At 45.7% G+C, this 19,835-nt stretch overlaps 1 protein-coding gene across 2 annotated transcripts in view; it reads right to left on the bottom strand.

The window, feature by feature from the left end:
• The window catches only part of LOC134568451 (oocyte zinc finger protein XlCOF7.1-like), an 88,836-nt gene extending 76,657 nt beyond the window's left edge, over nt 1-12,179 (bottom strand). The window contains exon 1 of one of the 2 annotated variants that reach the window (XM_063427045.1): nt 12,077-12,179. The gene's annotated coding sequence lies outside the window, so the exon portion shown is untranslated. Of the gene's footprint in view, nt 1-12,066 lie in introns of both variants that reach the window. The other variant, XM_063427048.1, reaches the window with a different exon arrangement.
• Nucleotides 12,180-19,835: the final 7,656 nt, after the last annotated feature.

Below are 19,835 nucleotides of genomic sequence, written 5' to 3' on the forward strand. Positions count from 1 at the left end.
GTTTTTTGCCTTCTTTTGGATCAACAGCAAAAACATATGTGAGGAAGGCTGAACTTGATGGACGCAAGTCTCTTTTCAGCTATGTAACTAAATATAATGCAGTCTGTGCAGTTTGAAGCTATATTCCTCAAGATTGGATTCAAAGAGTTGAAGATATCCATTCCATACATGCAGATTCAGTCAGCTTTGCATAATTGTCAAACTCCATCTGGTTACACTAGACACAGTGGCTGTCCTGTGGGCTTGCTGGCTTTGACCAGGCTAATAATATGGTGCCCCACTCCTTTGGCCTGATTGATTTACACATGGGTAATCTTTGGGGACTTGGGTCCTCACCTTGCGCTTGCTAGCTTGGAGGAATACCAACTTAATTTTTCACTGTGTCCACCCCCCTTTCTCACTACTATGCTTTTCTATTAAACTTTTCTTTTTCCATTAATTACCTTATCATTTGTTTCATATTCTTCCTCTTCTAAACTCTGGCCATTGACTTGGAGAGATTAAGTGAAAAGCCACCTGGTTGGAAATAGCAGAGAGGCAGTCAGAAACAAGTCAAGAGGGATGGCAAGAGATCAGGAGATGACCGCTAGATTTGCAAGTCTTCCACATAGTAGTGATATCAGAAGCCAAAAGAGCTGATGAGCTGATCAAGAAAAGTAGGGAAATAAATTTGTATTCTTATTACTATATCTCGCTATTGCCCCCACGCGGCGGCCACCCAGGCAGTGTAAGGGTTAAAAAAAAAACCAGAATGGGCGCACAAGTTGGACCAAGCCTAGCAGGGGTGGATTCAGGCAAGCCAAGCAACCACCATGGAGGAACTGTGCCAACTTATGCTATTAGAACAATTTTTAATGGACTATCCCCAGAAGCGCAAGAATGGGTGAGGGACCGCAAATCTCTCACCCTACCGGAAGCCGCTAGATTGGCGGACCAACATTAGTAAGAGTTACCCGAGACCACCTGCACCACCCCACATGATCCCCTCCGCACCAGTTAACTCCACTCCATTTAGGCCAGCACAAGGGAACCCGCCACCCATCTCCTGCTACAACGGCAGATCAAATATTCAGTGCCATACCTGCCGGCAGTTGGGGCATATGTCCCGAGAGTGCACCCAGAACAGGAGCAGACAAGCGTGGAACCAAGTGAGGCAGAACACCACCCCAAGGGCAGCTGCACATCACTACCAGGTGGAACCTGACACCCAAGAGTTGCTGAGTCTTCAGACCGAGGAACCCCTGGGCGTTTTATATGAAGTGATGTCCGTCCAAGCCACCGACAACCGGCAGCATCATCGCCAAGTTGTGTTTGTGGGGGGGGAAGAAGAACAGGGACTACGGGACTCGGGAGCTACCTTGACCCTGGTGGCCCCTCATTTGGTACCAGATACCGCGTACACACCGGCGGATCTGTGGCAGTCCGGGTGGCGGGGGGAGCCATGTACCGCCTACCCACTGCGAAGGTACATTTGAACTGGGGTGCTGGGGAGGGGGTCGTGGAAGTGGCTATTATGAAAAAATTACCCGCGGATGTCGTATTGGGGAATTACTTGGGCCGAATTACGTCTGCATTTGTACCTCAGGCCCCTCTGCAAGAGGCACACCCAGTGACTACTCGACAACAGGTTCGCACCATGGTTCCACCAACACACTCTGAGGCTCAGGTAAGAGACCATGACTCACCCCTAACCTATATGACCTGGGACACCCCGACCACCTTTGAAGCCGAGGTCCAGACACACCCCACGTTACAGGTATACAGGGATAGAGTAAGTAATGATCAGGCCGGGCTGGAGGGGGAGCGGTACATTTGGGAGAAAAAGCTATTGTACAGGATAGCCGAGAGGGTGATAGGGGGCTCTGTCACAGTGAAGACCAAGCAGTTGGTAGTTCCCCAAAAATATAGACCGGAGCTGTTGAGGATAGCTCACGATATTCCTCTCTCTGGCCATTTAGGTATGACCCGTACCCGGTACCGGCTGACACACGCCTTTTTCTGGCCGGGAATTTCCAAGGACGTGAGGCACTACTGTACCTCCTGCGACGTGTGTCAGCGAGTAGGTAAGAGGGGGGACCGCCACAAAGCGAAACTGTGCCACCTTCCCATCATTGAGGAACCTTTTAGCCGTGTGGCCGTAGACATAGTGGCGCCGCTACCCAAGCCTAGTCCCTCTGGGAAGCAGTATATCCTAACCGTGGTGGACTACGCCACCAGGTACCCGGAAGCTATCGCCCTATCTAATATACATGCTGAAACAGTAGCGGAGGCCCTGAAGAAAATCTTCTCTAGGGTAGGATTTCCTCAGGAGATAATCTCTGACAAAGGGACCCAATTTACAGCCGAGGTCACGCAGCAATTATGGAAGATATGTGGCATTAAGCCAATCATAAACTCTGCTTATCATCCCCAATCCAACGGATTATGTGAAAGATTCAATGGTACCCTAAAACAGATGCTCCGTACGTTCGGAGAGACCCATAAGGACTGGAAACGATTCCTTCCCCATTTGTTGTTTGCGGATAGAGAAGTACCCCAGGAATCTACAGGCTTTTCTCCATTTGAGCTGTTGTTTGGGAGACGGGTATGGGGACCGTTGGACCTGATTAGAGAGCATTGGGAGGGAGAGAGTAGTGCAGATGGAACCCCTATTGTGCCATATGTGCTGGCGTTCAGGGACCGCCTGGAGGAATTGACCCAGGCAGTACGAGCTAACCTCCAGGCCGCCCAGCAACGGCAGCGCCACTGGCATGATAGGGGGGCTAAAGACCGTAGTTTTCAAGTGGGACAAAAGGTGTTGATCGTCAAACCTGTCCGCACAGACAAACTGCAGGCCGTCTAGCAGGGCCCATACCAGGTGGTAGAGCAGAGATGCGACACCACCTATGTGATCGGCCCATGCTCCGGGGTAGGGAAGCGACGCATGCTCCATGTGAACATGCTCAAACCGTACCACGAGCGGACCGAGGACGTGGCTGCCATATGCACGCCCGCCTCGGAAGATCAGGAGAATCTGCCCCTCCCTGATCTGCTAGAGCAGGAAGAGCCCTGCAAGGGGGTTCAACGGGGGGAGCGGCTAAGCTCTCAAGAGCTAACCCAAGTACAGGAGCTGATAGCGTCGAAAAGCGCCACTTTCTCCAACTTACCTGGGTACACTCCACTAGCCACCCACCGAGTAGAAACTCCTGGACAGCTACCGATGCGGCAGACCCCATATCGGATTCCGGAATCCGTACCGGAACATATGAGGAAGGAGATTGAGGAGTTGTTGCAGTTAGGGGTTATCGAGCACTCAGATAGCCCTGGGCATCACCGGCATCACCGGTAGTCCTGGTCCCCAAAAAGGATGGTACGACCCGATTCTGTGTGGACTACCGGAGGCTGAACGACAAAACAGTGTCTGACGCCTACCCGATGCCCCGGATAGACGAGCTGTGGATAGGATGGCCAGAGGCCAGTATCTTACTACGATAGATTTGTGTAAGGGATACTGGCAAATCCCACTAGCCGAGGATGCCATACCCAAGTCGGCGTTTGTCACCCCGTTTGGCTTGTACCAGTTTAGAGTCATGCCATTCGGGATGAAGAACGCCCCCGCAACATTTCAGCGGATGGTAGATCGGCTACTGTCCGGATTCCAGGATTATGCATGAGCATACCTGGATGATATCGCCATTTATAGCCAGACCTGGGACGAGCACCTACGCCACATAGGGGCTGTAATAGATTGCATCAGAGAGGCAGGGTTAACCCTGAAGCCTAGTAAATGCCACATAGGGATGGCGGAGGTGCAATATTTGGGCCACCGGGTAGAAAGTGGGCAACAAAAGCCTGAGCAAACAAAAAATGAAGCCGTAGCGCAGTGGCCCACCCCTAGGACTAAGACCCAAGTCCTCGCATTCCTGGGTACCGCCGGGTACTACAGGAAATTCGTACCCAACTACAGTGCCCTGGCCAAACCCCTGACCGACCTGACACGTAAGAACCTACCCAGACAAGTTATCTGGGCCCCAGAGTGTGAACAGGTATTTACCCAACTTAAGACGGCTCTGACTAACGCACCTGTACTCGCTGCTCCTGATCTAACTAAACGCTTTCTTGTCCACACAGACGCTTCAATGTTTGGATTGGGAGCAGTACTGAGCCAAGTTGGGGCAGATGGCGGAGAACACCCCGTAGCGTATTTAAGCCGGAAACTGTTACCCCGGGAGGTGAGCTACGCCGCCATCGAAAAAGAATGCCTGGCCATGGTGTGGGCCCTGAAAATATTGCAACCTTACCTCTACGGGCAACCCTTTTCCTTGCTCACAGATCACAACCCGTTGGTGTGGCTGAACTGTGTGGCTGGAGACAATGCCAGGCTGCTGCGCTGGAGTTTGGCGCTGGAGACAATGCCAGGCTGCTGCGCTGGAGTTTGGAGCTGCAACCTTTTGACTTTACTATTCATTATCGCCCCGGGAAACAAAACGGTAACGCCGACGGGTTATCGCGACAAACTGACTTGGAAAAGTGATCTGTGAGCCCTCCTCCGGACATCCCCAAGCCGATCCGTTGGGATCAGACCGTGTATGCCGGCTTGGTTCTGGGGGGGCATTGTGGCAAATCTAGCCACTTGGACATTATTTAAGTACTGTCGCTTTAAAGGTTGCCTGTATGATATTCGTGATATGTATGTTCCAGAGTATAATGTAATGTGAATTGTGTAACACTGTATTGCCTGCATTGGTTATCTGCCAAAAGCAGATATCTGATTTCCTTTCGTTTCACGAACGGCACCTTTGCGGGCCGTTCGTGAACCGAATGAACTATCCTTTAATAGCGCTTGTTAACCGACGTGTGGCGCTTGTTAACCGACTGCAACAATGTTGCAATCGGTAATTAGAGGCTATCCAAGGTGGCCGTCGTTCGACTACCGACCATGTGGCGGTCGGCCATCTTGGATCCTTTGTTCCCTCAGCGGTGTTTGGTCATCGAGCGCATGGTACTAAAAATGGCTACTCGACGGCGCGAACACCGCTGAGCTTCCAGGCCATTCGGTATTTGGTTCCCTGGAAGGCAATCGGTATTTTGAACATGTCTTTTAATGAATGTGTTTTTCGTGCGGCGTTCGGTTGGTTTAGCTGGGATCTGAGCGGTAATCTCACGAATGATGCGCTCAGACCCCAGCTATCTACCGAACGTCCATTTAAATGAACGTATATTACCACAGTTATGCATTTTAATATAAATTGTCAGTTCTGCTGCACGGAGGGATAATCCACTTAACGGTACATTCCTGTGGGAGGATCCCTCTCGTGCAGCAGTGCCTGATGGGAGAAATGCTCTGTATTGTAAGTCCCCCATGTAGTCCCCTCTGGGAATGCCCCTGGGAGGGGACTCAGGAAACCCCTTGCATGGGGACTTGTATAAATTGTGGAGCTGAAAATAAAGACCTCAGTTGACTCTCAGAACTGTGTTTCGTCCGGTTACTGGGAGGTGTTGGGATATTGCCTTGCTTTTTCCAGCGCTTGACTGTGGATTACTTCCTGAACCAGCGGAATTCGTGGATTTAATATTGGTGTTCCGCTACAGTAATGCCTGCTTTTCTGTACTGCTGAGGATTGCTACCAACTAGGTGGATTTGGCTATGGAGCTTGTGTAGTGCCCTCTGTTGGTAGCAACAGTAATATGCACTACCTGAATAGCACGACTGGTAATTTGCATATTCAGGTAGATTTGCAATTTGCTAATTCTGCAGGCACTTGAGGTATTTTCTGTAAATTATTGTCTCCTCCACCTCTTTAAAAATATGCCATTGTGTTATAATAAGTGACTGTATGTTGCCTGCTATGATTTGACTGTTTGTAATTTTATTGAGTTTTCACAGCAATGTTAATGTAATGACCATATGGGCTAGTCCCAAGTAAAATAAAGTTTTAGATAGTTCTAATTCACCCTCAATTTGGAGTCCTGTCAGGGTGCCAGGTGATCCGTTACAGCCGCAAAGACCTTATTGACTTGTCCTGTGAAGACACCCAGCTGGCAGGTGGAGATGGGACCGAGGTCTCTCTACCGGCCCTACAGGGGTGCTGGGCAGTCAGCCCAGATCCCAAGGGCAGTATGTATCCCAGGGAGCTAAAGGAGCCGTCCTTCCTCCCCAGCAGCAGTGTGTCCCCTTAGGAGAGGAGACAGTTGGTCCCTCTCCCCAGCAGTCCAGTGAGTCCCAGGGAGCCGAATGTGCAGTCCTTCTTCCCAGCGACAGTGTGTGTTACAGTGAGCTGAAGATGTCGTCCTTCCTCCCCAGTGGCAGTGTGTGTCTTTAGGAGAGGAGACAGTTGGTCCCTCTCCCCAGCAGTCCAATGAATTACAGGGAGACAAAGGTGTCGTCCTTCCTCCCCAATGGCAGAGTGAGTTCTTCGGAGAGGAGACAGTCAGTCCCTCTCCCCAGCAGTCAAGCGAGTCCCAGGGAGCCGAAGGTGCCGTCCTTCCTCCCCAGCAGAAGTGTTTCCGGCAGGGAGCAGAGACAGTCGGTCTCGCTCCCCAGCAGCGGGACAATATATTGAAAGGAGAGACAGTCAGTCCCCCTCTCCAACAGCAGAGAGTGTGTCAGGGAGAGGAGCTTGTTATCCCCTCTCCCCAGCGGCAGCTTAGCCCACCAAGGGGAGACAGTAAGTTCCACAACAGCGCAGATGGGACTGTGGTCTCTGCACATGCACCACTGGGGGTAGGGACAGTCGGCCTGTCCACCAGCAGCAGGACTATGTAACCAAAGGGGAGACAGTCGGTCTCCCCCTCCAGATCCTGAGAGAGGAGCCTACCAACTCTTCTTTTCAGCATGGCTCCAACCAGGCTAATCCCGTGGTAGCGCTGGCACCAGGGCAGAGTACCGCGGGTCTCTGCCCACTCAGCAACCCACCAAGGCAGCCTATCAGTACCCCAAACAGCCGTGGTGAGGCACCTGGACATGGACAAGCTAATCTTTTACCCAGGTGTAGTAACCATGTATTGTGGGTGGGCTGTCTTACTGTTTGTGCTTTGTGGGTGGGTTGCTGGACTAACCAGGCACTGACCGGCAGGAGGTCAGATACCCTGTTAGTCTGTTTTGAAAAGGGGAGAAATGTGGCGGAACCAGCCTAACCACTGGGCATTGGAGAAGAGGGTAGGAGATTTAGAAGATGAGAGAGATAACATCCAGTTGCGAATATATAACTTAAAACAGAGACAAGATGCACAAGACGCAAAAATTGTGCAAATGTTACGCCACACAGAAGACCTCGATAATAGAGGCAGAATAAATAATCTCCGTATAAGGGGTATTCCAGAGACACAAGGGGAACCCGAAAATATCAGAGAAATACTACAAACTCTATTCAATTATATCCTACAACGTCCTATTGAAACACCCATATTAATGGACAGAGCTCATAGAGCAGTGAGACCACGGGGTCTCTCACAATAAGCTCCGAGAGATATTATTTGTAGAATACATTACTACAATTTAAAAGAAGATATTTTACGCCAAGCATGAAACTCTCCAGCTCTGAATACAACCCCCACAAAAATCTAAATATTACCTGATCTGGCTTGGCAAACATTGGAGGGAAGGAGGGCCTTACGACCGATCACACAAGCCTTACAGGCGAAAGAGAACCGATACTGCTGGGGATATCCATTCTCCCTTACAGCATCGCACCATGGAACGCAAGGTTGCATTACAACGGTGCGTGATATACCCGAATTCCTCAAGTTATTTGATATTCCACAGATGGACATGCAAAATTGGTATGACCCGTGGCCCCAGGGTCCCTCACAGGCTGTTCCCCAAAGATCCAAATGGAGAACCCAGGCGGAGAAGAGGAGGACGCCAGGGAAGAGACTTCCTTTTACCCCAGCTTCTAGACCTAGGCCGCCATGATGGCATACCATTTGCAATAGTAGACAATCCAGGGGTATGTTCAGTCTTTTGTAGTAACCACTTAGTCACAAACATTAGCCAAAATTGACGTTCAAATTGTTTTTTTGCATTTTCAAATATTCACACTAACTTTGGCCAGTGTTTATGACCAAGTGGCTACTAAAAAATACTGGACATACCCCATTTGCAATACCTTGGGTTGTATGTATATATATGTATTTAAATTCTACGTGTATACTTATGTAGTTATTTATGTAATTATATATATTTATCTATATAGAAATATTTGCAGTTATTTGTATATTATATATAGATATATATAGAATGTCATGTAAGTGTATTATTATTATTATATTTATAAAGCGCCGTCAAATTCCGCAGCGCTTTACAATGGGTGGACAAACAGACATGTAGTTGTAACAAGACAAGTTGGACACAAAGGAACAGAGGGGTTGAGGGCCCTGCTTAATGAGCTTACATGCTAGAGGGAGTGGGGTAAAATGACACAAAAAGGTAAGGATAGTATTAGACTAATGACAGTTGCAGAAGAGGAATCAGTTAGGAGCTATTAACAGTTTAATTGATACGCTTTTATGAAGAAGTGGGTTTTTAACGATTTTTTGAAGTAGTGGAGACTGGGTGAACATCTAACGGAGGAGGGAAGCGAGTTCCACAGGAACGGTGCAGCCCTCGAGAAATCTTGAAGGAGAGTATCAGAGGTGGGTGTACGAACAGACGATAGACGTAAGTCTTCAGCAGATCGTAAGGGCCTAGATGGGACATACTTGTGTATAAGGGAGGATAGATAGGTGGGAGCAGCATTATGTAGAGATTTGAGAGCAACAACCAGAATTTTAAATTGAGCTCTATATTTTATAGGAAGCCAATGTAGGGACTGACAGAAGGGTGAGGCATGGGAGGTGCGGGCGGACAGGAAGATGAGCCTCGCCGCCGCATTCATTATGGACTGGTTTAATTCACAATATCATTGTGTCTTGCCTATGACTGATTTTTGCAAGATGTAAATTGATTTGTCTTACCTGTTCTAGCATTTTGTACTATTTAGTCGTAACCTATTCATGTATTATGATTCTCTTTTTTGAATACGCTTGATTTATTTTCGAGTAGACTTCACATGCCCTTTTTCACTAAGCCACTACGCACGAGATGGTTTGATCATTTTTATTTTGTCATGTTTTGCACTTTTTCACATTCACTGGATTTTAGTCTACTCTTATTTATTAATTTTTTTTTTATTTTACATTATTTGCCATGATTATTCTCTTTTATACCATATCGATTTTCTTCCTCCATAGTGGTCTTCTTATACCCAATAATCACTTCGTTCACAGTTTTCTATACTGTCACTATGGTAACCACACAACCCCGCCGTGCGTCTAGATTACGTGACGTCACCAGCGGTTTCCATTCACTTCCGGGTGGTAACGGGCAGAGACACTTCACTTCACCTTATTGATTGGTAAGTAGTGATGTCCCGAACCGTTCGTGAACTTGCCGCGAACGGTTCGCCACGAACTGTTTGCGGTGAACTCCGGTCAGCTGACACATCCCTGCCAATCTCCGGCAGACGCTCCCTCCCAGACCCTCTCACCTCATGGACAGCATCCATGTTGAAGCTGCCTTCAACATGGATGCTGTCCAGGAAGTAGAAGGGTCTTGGAGGGAGGGTCTGCCGGAGATTGGCAGGGATGTGTCAGCTGACCGGAGTTCACCGCGAACGGTTCGTGGCGAACCGTTCGCGGCAAGTTCGCGACATCACTATTGGTAAGTGTTACTTTTCATATTTTATATATAAGCACATTTATGACTTGTATTCAGTGATCTTGAAAAAGACCCGGCAGAGTCGAAACGCCGGTCGATTTTTGTATACACCTCATGTATTAATAAAGCACAATTTTTCACCTATATGAAGATATGTGAGTGCATCCCGTTTTTTTTATTTCTCAAAACATAAATATATATTATATATATGTATGTAACATCATTCTAAGTGTATTTTAAGATTAATATACGTACTTATATTAACATTAAAATACATTACGTATCACATTACATATATAAGATGTATATTTTAGATATATACATAAATATACAAACACACACACACACACTCACTTTTATTTAATTTTAACATGTGTAATAATTTGTTTTTATTATTCTTCCCACCAGACTGTGACATTTCAGACAGTCACCCAGCTGGCAGATCCACTGCCATATTTGCCGGGGGAGGGCTGCCTGGGCTCTCAGGCAGTCCTCCCGAATAGGATCGCGTTGGAGGCGAGAAGCTGGAGGCTCCTGGGGCAGAGAGACCTTGGGGCATTCTATGCCGCCATAACGGCTTTAAAGCCCATTTAAATGGTATTGACATAGAACGGCGTAACGGCGTTAAGGGGTTAATCAGCCAGGATTAATTGATCACAAGTCACATATCATGTTTGATCCCTTTGTTGATATCCACATTCCTACTGTAACATACACCCAACATGGCTGAACTACATACACACACTGGGAAGAGAGAGCAAATCTAGGGGGTGTATCCATCCCAGCATGCCTTGCACACTTCCTAAGGAGCTGGTTAGGGAAAAACTGTGCAATGTGCAAAGCTTCCTTAAAGGGGACTGCGGGTATACACCACAGTATCCACATAATAATGTAGTAACTAGTCTGTATAATAATACTGAGTATCTATACACTGATAATAAACATGGCGCTCTGTATAATAATACTGAGTGTCTATACGCTGATAATAAACATGTCTCTCTGTATAATAATACTGAGTATCTATACACTGATAACAAACATGTCGCTCTGTATAATAATCCTGAGTATCTATGCGCTGATAATAAACATGTCGCTCTGTATAATAATTTGAGTATCTATACACGGATAATGAACATATCACTCTGTATGATACTGAGTAGTGATACACTGATAATAAAAACATCTCGCTCTGTATAATGATACGGAGTATCTATACACTGATAATAAACATGTCGCTCTGTAAAATAATACTGAGTATCTATACATTGATAATAAACATGTCCGTCTGTATAATAAAATGGAGTATCTATACGCTGATAATAAACATGTCTCTGTATATAATAAAACGGAGTATCTATACGCTGATAATAAACATGTCTCTCTGTATAATAATACTGAGTATCTATACGCTGATAATAAACATGTCGCTCTGTATAATAATACCGAGTATCTATACGCTGATAATAAACATGTCGCTCTGTATAATAATACAGAGTATCTATACGCTGATAATAAACATGTCGCTCTGCATAATAATACAGAGTATCTATACGCTGATAATAAACATGTCGCTCTGCATAATAATACTGAGTATCTATACGCTGATAATAAACATGTCGCTCTGTATAATAATACCGAGTATCTATACGCTGATAATAAACATGTCGCTCTGTATAATAATACTGAGTATCTATACACTTATAATAAACATGTCGCTCTGTATAATAATACTGAGTATCTATACGCTGATAATAAACATGACGCTCTGCATAATAATACTGAGTATCTATACGCTGATAATAAACATGTCGCTCTGCATAATAATACTGAGTATCTATACGCTGATAATAAACATGTCGCTCTGTATAATAATAATGAGTATCTATACGCTTATAATAAACATGTCGCTCTGTATAATAATACTGAGTATCTATACACTTATAATAAACATGTCGCTCTGTATAATAATACTGAGTATCTATACGCTGATAATAAAGATGTTACTCTGTATAATAATACCGAGTAGCTATACGCTGATAATAAACATGTCACCCTGTATAATAATACAGAGTATCTATACACTGATAATAAACATGTTGCTCTGTATAATAATACTGAGAATCTATACGCTGATAATAAAGATGTCGCTCTGTATAATAATAATGAGTATCTATACACTGATAATAAACATATCGCTCTGTATAATAATACTGAGAATCTATACGCTGATAATAAAGATGTCGCTCTGTATAATAATAATGAGTATCTATACGCTGATAATAAACATGTTGCTCTGTATAATAATACTGAGTATCTATACTCTGATAATAAACATGTCGCTATGTATAATGATACCGAGTACCTGTTATGTTTGATGATAGCTGACTTACAATAACATACCGTCTATTAATCAGCCAGGATTTATTGATCACAAGTCACATATTATGTTCGATCCCTTTGTTGATATACACATTACTGCTGTAACATACACCCAACATGGCCGACCTCCATACACACACTGGGAAGAGAGAGCAAATCTAGGGGGTGTATCCATCCCAGCATGCCTTGCACACTTACTACAGGAGCTGGTTAGGGACAAACTGTGAAATGTGCAAAGCTTCCTTAAAGGGGACTGCGGGTATACACCACAGTATCCACATAATAATGTAGTAACTAGTCTGTATAATAATACTGAGTATCTATACGCTGATAATAAACATGTCACTCTGTATAATAATACTGAGTATTTATACGCTGATAATAAACATCTTGCTCTGTATAATAATACTGAGTATCTATACACTGATAACAAACATGTCGCTCTGTATAATAATACCGAGTATCTATACGCTGATAATAAACATGTCTCTGTATAATAATACTGAGTATCTATACGCTGATAATAAACATGTCGCTCTGTATAATAATACCGAGTATCTATACGCTGATAATAAACATGTCGCTCTGTATAATAATACAGAGTATCTTTACGCTGATAATAAACATGTCGCTCTGCATAATAATACTGAGTATCTATACGCTGATAATAAACATGTCACTCTGCATAATAATACTGAGTATCTATACGCTGATAATAAACATGTCGCTCTGTATAATAATACAGAGTATCTATACGCTGAAAATAAACATGTCGCTCTGCATAATAATACTGAGTATCTATACGCTGATAATAAACATGTCGCTCTGCATAATAATACTGAGTATCTATACGCTGATAATAAACATGTCGCTCTGTATAATAATACTGAGTATCTATACACTTATCATGAACATGTCGCTCTGTATAATAATAGTGAGTATCTATACGCTGATAATAAACATGTCGCTCTGTATAATAATACTGAGTATCTATACGCTGATAATAAACATGTCGCTCTGTATAATAATACCGAGTATCTATACGCTGATAATAAACATGTTGCTCTGTATAATGATACCGAGTAGCTGTTATGTTTGATGATAGCTGGCTTACAATAACATACCGTCTATTAATCAGCCAGGATTTATTGATCACAAGTCACATATTATGTTCGATCCCTTTGTTGATATACACATTCCTGCTGTAACATACACCCAACATGGCCGAACTCCATTCACACACAGGGAAGAGAGAGCAAATCTAGGGGGTGTATCCATCCCAGCATGCCTTGCACAATTACTACAGGAGCTGGTTAGGGAAAAACTGTGCATTGTGCAAAGCTTCCCTAGAGGGGACTGCTGGTTTACACCACAGTATCCACATAATAATGTAATCACTAGTCTGTATAATAATACTGAGTATCTATACGCTGATAATAAAGATGTTACTCTGTATAATAATACTGAGTATCTATACACTGATCATAAACATGTCGCTCTGTATAATAATGATACCGGAGAAACTGACGGAAGCGAAGCACAGAGAGATGGACACAGGTTTCTTCAGGAAGGAAGATATTCTTTATTGGATCACCGATCGGGACTCAGAGGGACTAACGTCACCAAAATACCACAAGTTCTGAGCCCCGGACAATAGTGCAGGCTCCTTATATAGGCACATAACTCCTCCCATATTAAACTCCACCCGCACATTCTCTTGACCAATCAATACAAGTAAGAATTAACTTTCTGCTTGACCGCATGGCTTGTCCAGCACAATGGAGGAGGGGAATACTACATCCTGTATTCTTGCACATGCTCCGTACACTACTGATCATATCTTGCCTCGTGCAACCAACTGATCGATACGTCAGCATATGCACGTACACATGCCACGTGGTAATCTCGGCCTACTAAATTTATTTTTACCGAGATTCCACCACATTCCCCCCTTTGATGCCTCTTGATATTTCACAATTACTTGAGGCATCACTTAACCTTAGTTTGCATACACCGCAAGTTACCCTGAACCAGACCAGACTTAACTTATGATGTGAATCTTCAACACTCATCTTCCTGCATTGGTTCTCCCTGATCTAGAGCCTCATATTTATAAATTGCCATTATCTGTGCAGCAGCCTTCCTCTCTGCTATATTTTCTATCAGGCTTTGCACAGACCTAACTACTAAGGGTATAAGACACGGCAGGAGTAGACACAACATTAAAATCAGTAGGACTCCACCTACCACTGCCTTAAGCCCTCCAAACCACTCATACCAGCTACCAAACCAACTACTTGGATTATACCCTTTCCATACCTGAGTAGGCACATGCGCTAGTTTAACCATATGGCTAGTAAGCTCAGCTATTGCTTGCCCTTCGTCATCTATTTGAAGACAGCAATTGCTCAGCTTAAACTTCCCACATACACCTCCCTCTACTGCCAAAAGGTAGTCCAAGGCTAATCTATTTTGGTAGACTGCTGTCCTCATCCTGGTATTATGCTTCGCTTGTGATGTCTCGTTAGTAATAATCTCAACCACCGCCTGTAGTCTTATAATACGGTTGAGCATATAAATAGGGGTTCTATAACCAAAGGTACCATCTTCTGCCCACGTGGCTGGCCCATAGTAATCTATAATACGCTGGGGAGGCCATTCATTATCTTCCCAGGCACCTATCTCTATGGGTCCCCTTTTCTTCCTATGATTCACATCATACACTTTAACACCTAAAGTCTCACCTGTTTCAATCGGTAACAAGAAGAAGGATGGTTTGAGCATACCCAACACACATGCCCCTTCCCAGTCCTGTGGCAACTCCGAATAGGCTTTCTTACCACAGATCCAGTACAAATTTGCTGGGGCTCTCCAGGTAGATGTGATGGATAGATCAAACCACACATCCTTTAAATTGGCGTATCTAGCAAACGGGTTAGATGGTTCTGAGACATTTGAAGCCGACCACCAAGTTGTATTCTTTGTATCATCATCATAAGCTTTTTGCCCTAGACAAGTTAATTCTCCTACAGAAGTATTATACATCATTCCTTTCCTTGCTGAAAGGTAGCTGGAGCATTCTTCATCCCAAAGGGCATAACCTTAAATTTGTATAGCCCAAAAGGAGTGACAAATGCTGACTTTGGTATGGCTGCAGTCTCCAGGGGGATCTGCCAGTACCCCTTGCACAAGTCCAGGGTGGTCAAGTAATTCCCCCCAGCCATACAGTCAAGTAACTCATCTATTCTGGGCATCCGATAGTCTACACAGAAGCGCGTGGTGCCATCGCACTTCAGTACTAGGACTACCGGCGAAGCCCAAGGACTTTGGGGGGGGGGGGTCTATTACCCCTAACTTGAGCATATCTCTGATTTCAGCGAGCATACTTTCGTGAACTGCCTCAGGAATATGATAGGGCTGCTGCCGTAGCGGCGTTTCTCCCTGGGTTTCTACCCGGTGTACCGCAGCGGAGATATAGCCTGGGATGGCTGAAAACATGGTATTCCTGGAGCAGCTGCGATGCTTCCCCTCGCTCTAGGGGGTTAAGGTTCTGACCCAAGCTGACTTGGTCAATGCTACAAGGCGAGGGGTCTAACAGATCGGGGAGGGGGAGTCCCTCACTATCTTCCATGGAGGGAGCACATACTGCGCCCACATCTTCAGTTCTCTAGTAGTAAGGTTTGAGCATGTTTACGTGAAAGGCTTTGGTCAGCCTTTAATCTGAACATTTACTTACAATGTAGGTGGTATCACTTATCCTCTCTACCACCCTAAAGGGCCTCTGCCAGGCCGCCTGCAGCTTATCTTTCTTTGCGGGTCTCAAGGCTAGCACTTTCTGGCCTATGTCTAAGACCCTATCTCGGGCACCCCTGTCATACCACTTCTGGTAATCCTGAGCCGCCTGCAGATTCTCCCGAACAGATTCGGTGAGTGTCCGCAGTCGGTTTCGGAACTCCAGGACGTACTGAACGATAGGGACTCCCCCATCATCTGTGTTGCCCTCCCAGTGTTCCCGTACGAGATCCAGGGGGCCCCGAACTTTTCTCCCGAACAGGAGTTCGAAGGGGGAAAACCCCGTGGATGCCTGGGGCACTTCACGGTAGGCGAACAGAAGATGGGGAAGATACTTTTCCCAATTCCTGCAGGACTCTGCAAACGTTTTCAGCATTTGTTTGAGCGTGCCATTAAAACGTTCACAGAGTCCATTGGTCTGGGGGTGATAGGGAGCGCTAAATAGGGCTTTCACTCCACAGCTCTGCCACAGTTGTTGCGTCAGGAGAGCTGTGAACTGAGTCCCCCGGTCGGATAGGATCTCCTGGGGAAAACCTACCCGGGAAAATATTTTGACTAGGTCCTCGGCCACGTTCTCTGCCTCTATATTGGGAAGGGCTACTGCTTCAGGGTACATAGCGGCATAATCCACTACGGTAAAGATGAACTTTTTGCCGGACTGACTGGGCCGGCTGAGGGGTCCTATTAAGTCTACCGCTACTCGGTGGAAAGGTTCTTCAATAATGGGCAACGGGTGGAGTTTAGCTTTCTGGTTGTCACCCCGTTTCCCTATCTTTTGGCAAATGTCACATGTCCTACAGTAATATTTAAGATCTTGAGTATAGAAGAATATATAGTATAGAATATAGAAGAATGTTTGGGTCAACCGGTCTCTGGTTTTCTTAACCCCCAAATGTCCTGCTAGGGGAATATCATGGCTGAGCCTTAATAACTCGGCTCTAAACTTGCGGGGTACTAATAGCTGCCTTTTAGTAACCTGCGTGGTCCCATGTCCCACCCCTTCTGTCACCCTATACAGCAGTCCTTTGTGCCACTCAAACCTTTCGTGTGGGTTGTCTCCCTTATTACCATCTACTGTCTTCCTATACCCGTCTAGAGTGGGGTCTGTTCTCTGTTCCTGCTCAATCCCCTGGGGCATGTCCAAGAAAGTGGAAGGGGGGTCAGGTAGCCTGTCCAGTCTGGCTTGAGCTCGGGTGGTAACCAGGTATGCTTCGGACGAAGTGTCTCGTGCTGATTGGGAGGTTAAACAGCCCACATCATTCCCCAACAGTACTTCGGCTTGCAGCTCCTGCATAATGCCAACCTCCAATTGTTTCGACCCTGAACCCCAATCCTCAAGGACCTTTGCTGTAGGCAATCTGTGGATGGCACCTCTGGCTACTCTTACAGCCACAGTGCGACCGGTGCGAGTCTGGGCCTTGACTGTGTGTGGTTGTACCATGGTTAGGGTGGCCCCAGAGTCTCTCAAAACTCGGGCCCCCACACCATCTACTGTAATTCTACTGTAATTCACTGACGGTGGTGGTCCCGGTTGTCGCCTCCAGCTTGCATGGGGTTGACCTCGTGTAACACACTCCACTGTTCTTCATGGTTAGGAACAAAAGGTGCACTCTCCTGCTGTACACAATGAGCAGCGGCCCTGGGTTGTTGCTGTGGAGGTTGCCTTTCCCAGCTTCCCCGGTTCAAACGAGGGCACTGGTTTTTATAGTGTCCAGGTTGTTTGCAATAATGGCACACTGCAGGAGGTCGTGGTGTTGCTGCTGAGCTGTGTGGTGGATTACTTAGGGGAGCTCTAGGTGGTGCAGAAGTTGCTGGTGCTGGGTAGGGGAGCTTAAAAGCAGGTTGGCTCACCCCTTGTTCTCGCCTCCTGTTATCCTGGTGCTCATCTGCCAATATGGCTGCTTCCTCCACAGTTTTAGGCTTCCTGTCTTTCAGCGTGGTTCTCTTAAGTCGCTGGTACTGCTGAGCCATTCATTCCTTTGCTTGTTTGGAACGTCCGTTCGGGATTCGAATCCCGCCGCTTGCCACCAGTTGTAAGGAAACCAAGTGTATTTAAACCTTATATGGTAGTTTCCTCCCGAACCGCCAGAGCCTAGTGATTATACCTCTCTGTTCGGTAGATCAGGTAGACAAATTCAATAGTAATTCCCCCAGTTCCACAAGACGATTCCCTTGGTGAAACACACAAATCCCCAAACATCAGCCGAAGTCAAGAATAAGGGTACAAAATGAACTTTCCTTTAATGGGTACACACTGCTTTTATGCAAGTCCCCATGCAAGGGGACAGCCCTCAGGGAGGGACAAACAATAACCAATGACAGGCCATAAAACGTTAACACACACCTACAATTCCCTCCCCTAGCCCAGGAGATAATTCATTATGTGTCCCCTGATAGCCCTGATCTGGGTGACCAAGATATCCGAATTTCATCCAGATCGGTTCAGGGGTTCGCAAAATTTATGGAAGTCTCTTGTGACTGAAAAAACATAAAAATTAATAAAAATACCGAATGGATCCCTCTGGCTCCTAGCAGCGTTCGTTCCCCTCTGTCGAATTCACCAAAGTACCAAATAGTGCTCTTCTGTTTGGGACCGGTGTTCGGGAAGTCGAGTGCCCGTTTTCAGTTCCATGCACTTGATGACCAGGTCCCGCTGCCTTTGTTCGCATGAACAAAGATGGCCATGGTTTTCTCTGCCACGTGGCGTTCGACTAACGAACGCTGGCCGCAGAGACAGGGCTAGCTATGGCGAAACTGACCTCACCACTGGGCATTGGAAAACACTGATTGCCAGCCTCCTGCCATGTGACTATGGCCCCTGGGATGTATTTCCCTTTAAATACATGATTTGGGCATAATGGATTTGCGTTGTGCTGCTGCTGGCCCTTTAAGAACCATCTGGGACATACTGTGGAGTTACTGGGTGGCCACCATTTCATGTATCAGAGGCACATGGTGAGAACAATGGATGAAGCACATGGTGAGAACAATGGATGGCGGCCATTTTAACTCACAGACACTGTTTGGACTTTTCAACACGGTGCCATCTCGCCAGTATTTGGTGCACAGAGACATCGTGCGGTGGTTTTGGACTATACAACAGGGGACACATTATACAGTAATTGTTTTTCATATAGCCTGCATATGTTCTGTGGAATCTGCATTAAGCTGTATCTTCCAAAGTACTGAACGGATCTGGGTGAATTTTGGATATGTGGTTCACCCAGATCCCCCGGTTCCAAGGATATATTTATTGCATGTGGTTATTGCATGTTTTGGGGTCCCTGTGATGTGTTTTATGAAACTGTATTTCTCTGTCTGTGATAATTATATTACCCATTGTGTAAGGTAATTGTATCACAGGCAGAGGGGAGGATTTTGTGTGGGAGTGTCTGAGTGTATTGTACGTGTTTATTGGTTGTTTTCCAAAACCCTGTGGGTGGTACTAATGTGTATATAAGAACAATAAACCCACAGCTCAGTCAGTTCTGCTTGACCTCAAAACGAAGTGTCGTCTCGTTATTGATGGAATTGGATTGTATGCTGATTGCCAGGAGTGTAAGCTGATTGTATGCTTTTCCTGTTCAGCTGCTTACGGCATTTATATGCTTGAGAGAATTCATTCTTATGGTTGTGGGGTCTGCTGCAGTGCTTGGAGTCCTCAGGAAGTGCTAGGAGTATCCTTCAACGGAGGTACCCAGTCGGGATGCCAGGTGATCCATTACAGTAGCAATTTCACCCAAACTTTGATGTTAAATTAGCCAGAGGGGCTTCCAAGACTGCTCTATCTTTTAAACACTCTCCCAATTTCCATTCCGCGCATGTTTTTCAAGAAAATACAGACCCTTTTTACCAAATTCATATGGGCTAACAAACGGCCAAGACTACGTTATACTATTCTTACTAGGCCTAAAGACAAAGGAGGGATAGGTCTTCCAGACGTTTGGCTGTACTATCAAGCCATACATATGGGCCGCGTAATCGACTG

Source organism: Pelobates fuscus, chromosome 7 (genome assembly GCF_036172605.1).
Source record: "Pelobates fuscus isolate aPelFus1 chromosome 7, aPelFus1.pri, whole genome shotgun sequence".
Taxonomy (NCBI): domain Eukaryota; kingdom Metazoa; phylum Chordata; class Amphibia; order Anura; family Pelobatidae; genus Pelobates; species Pelobates fuscus.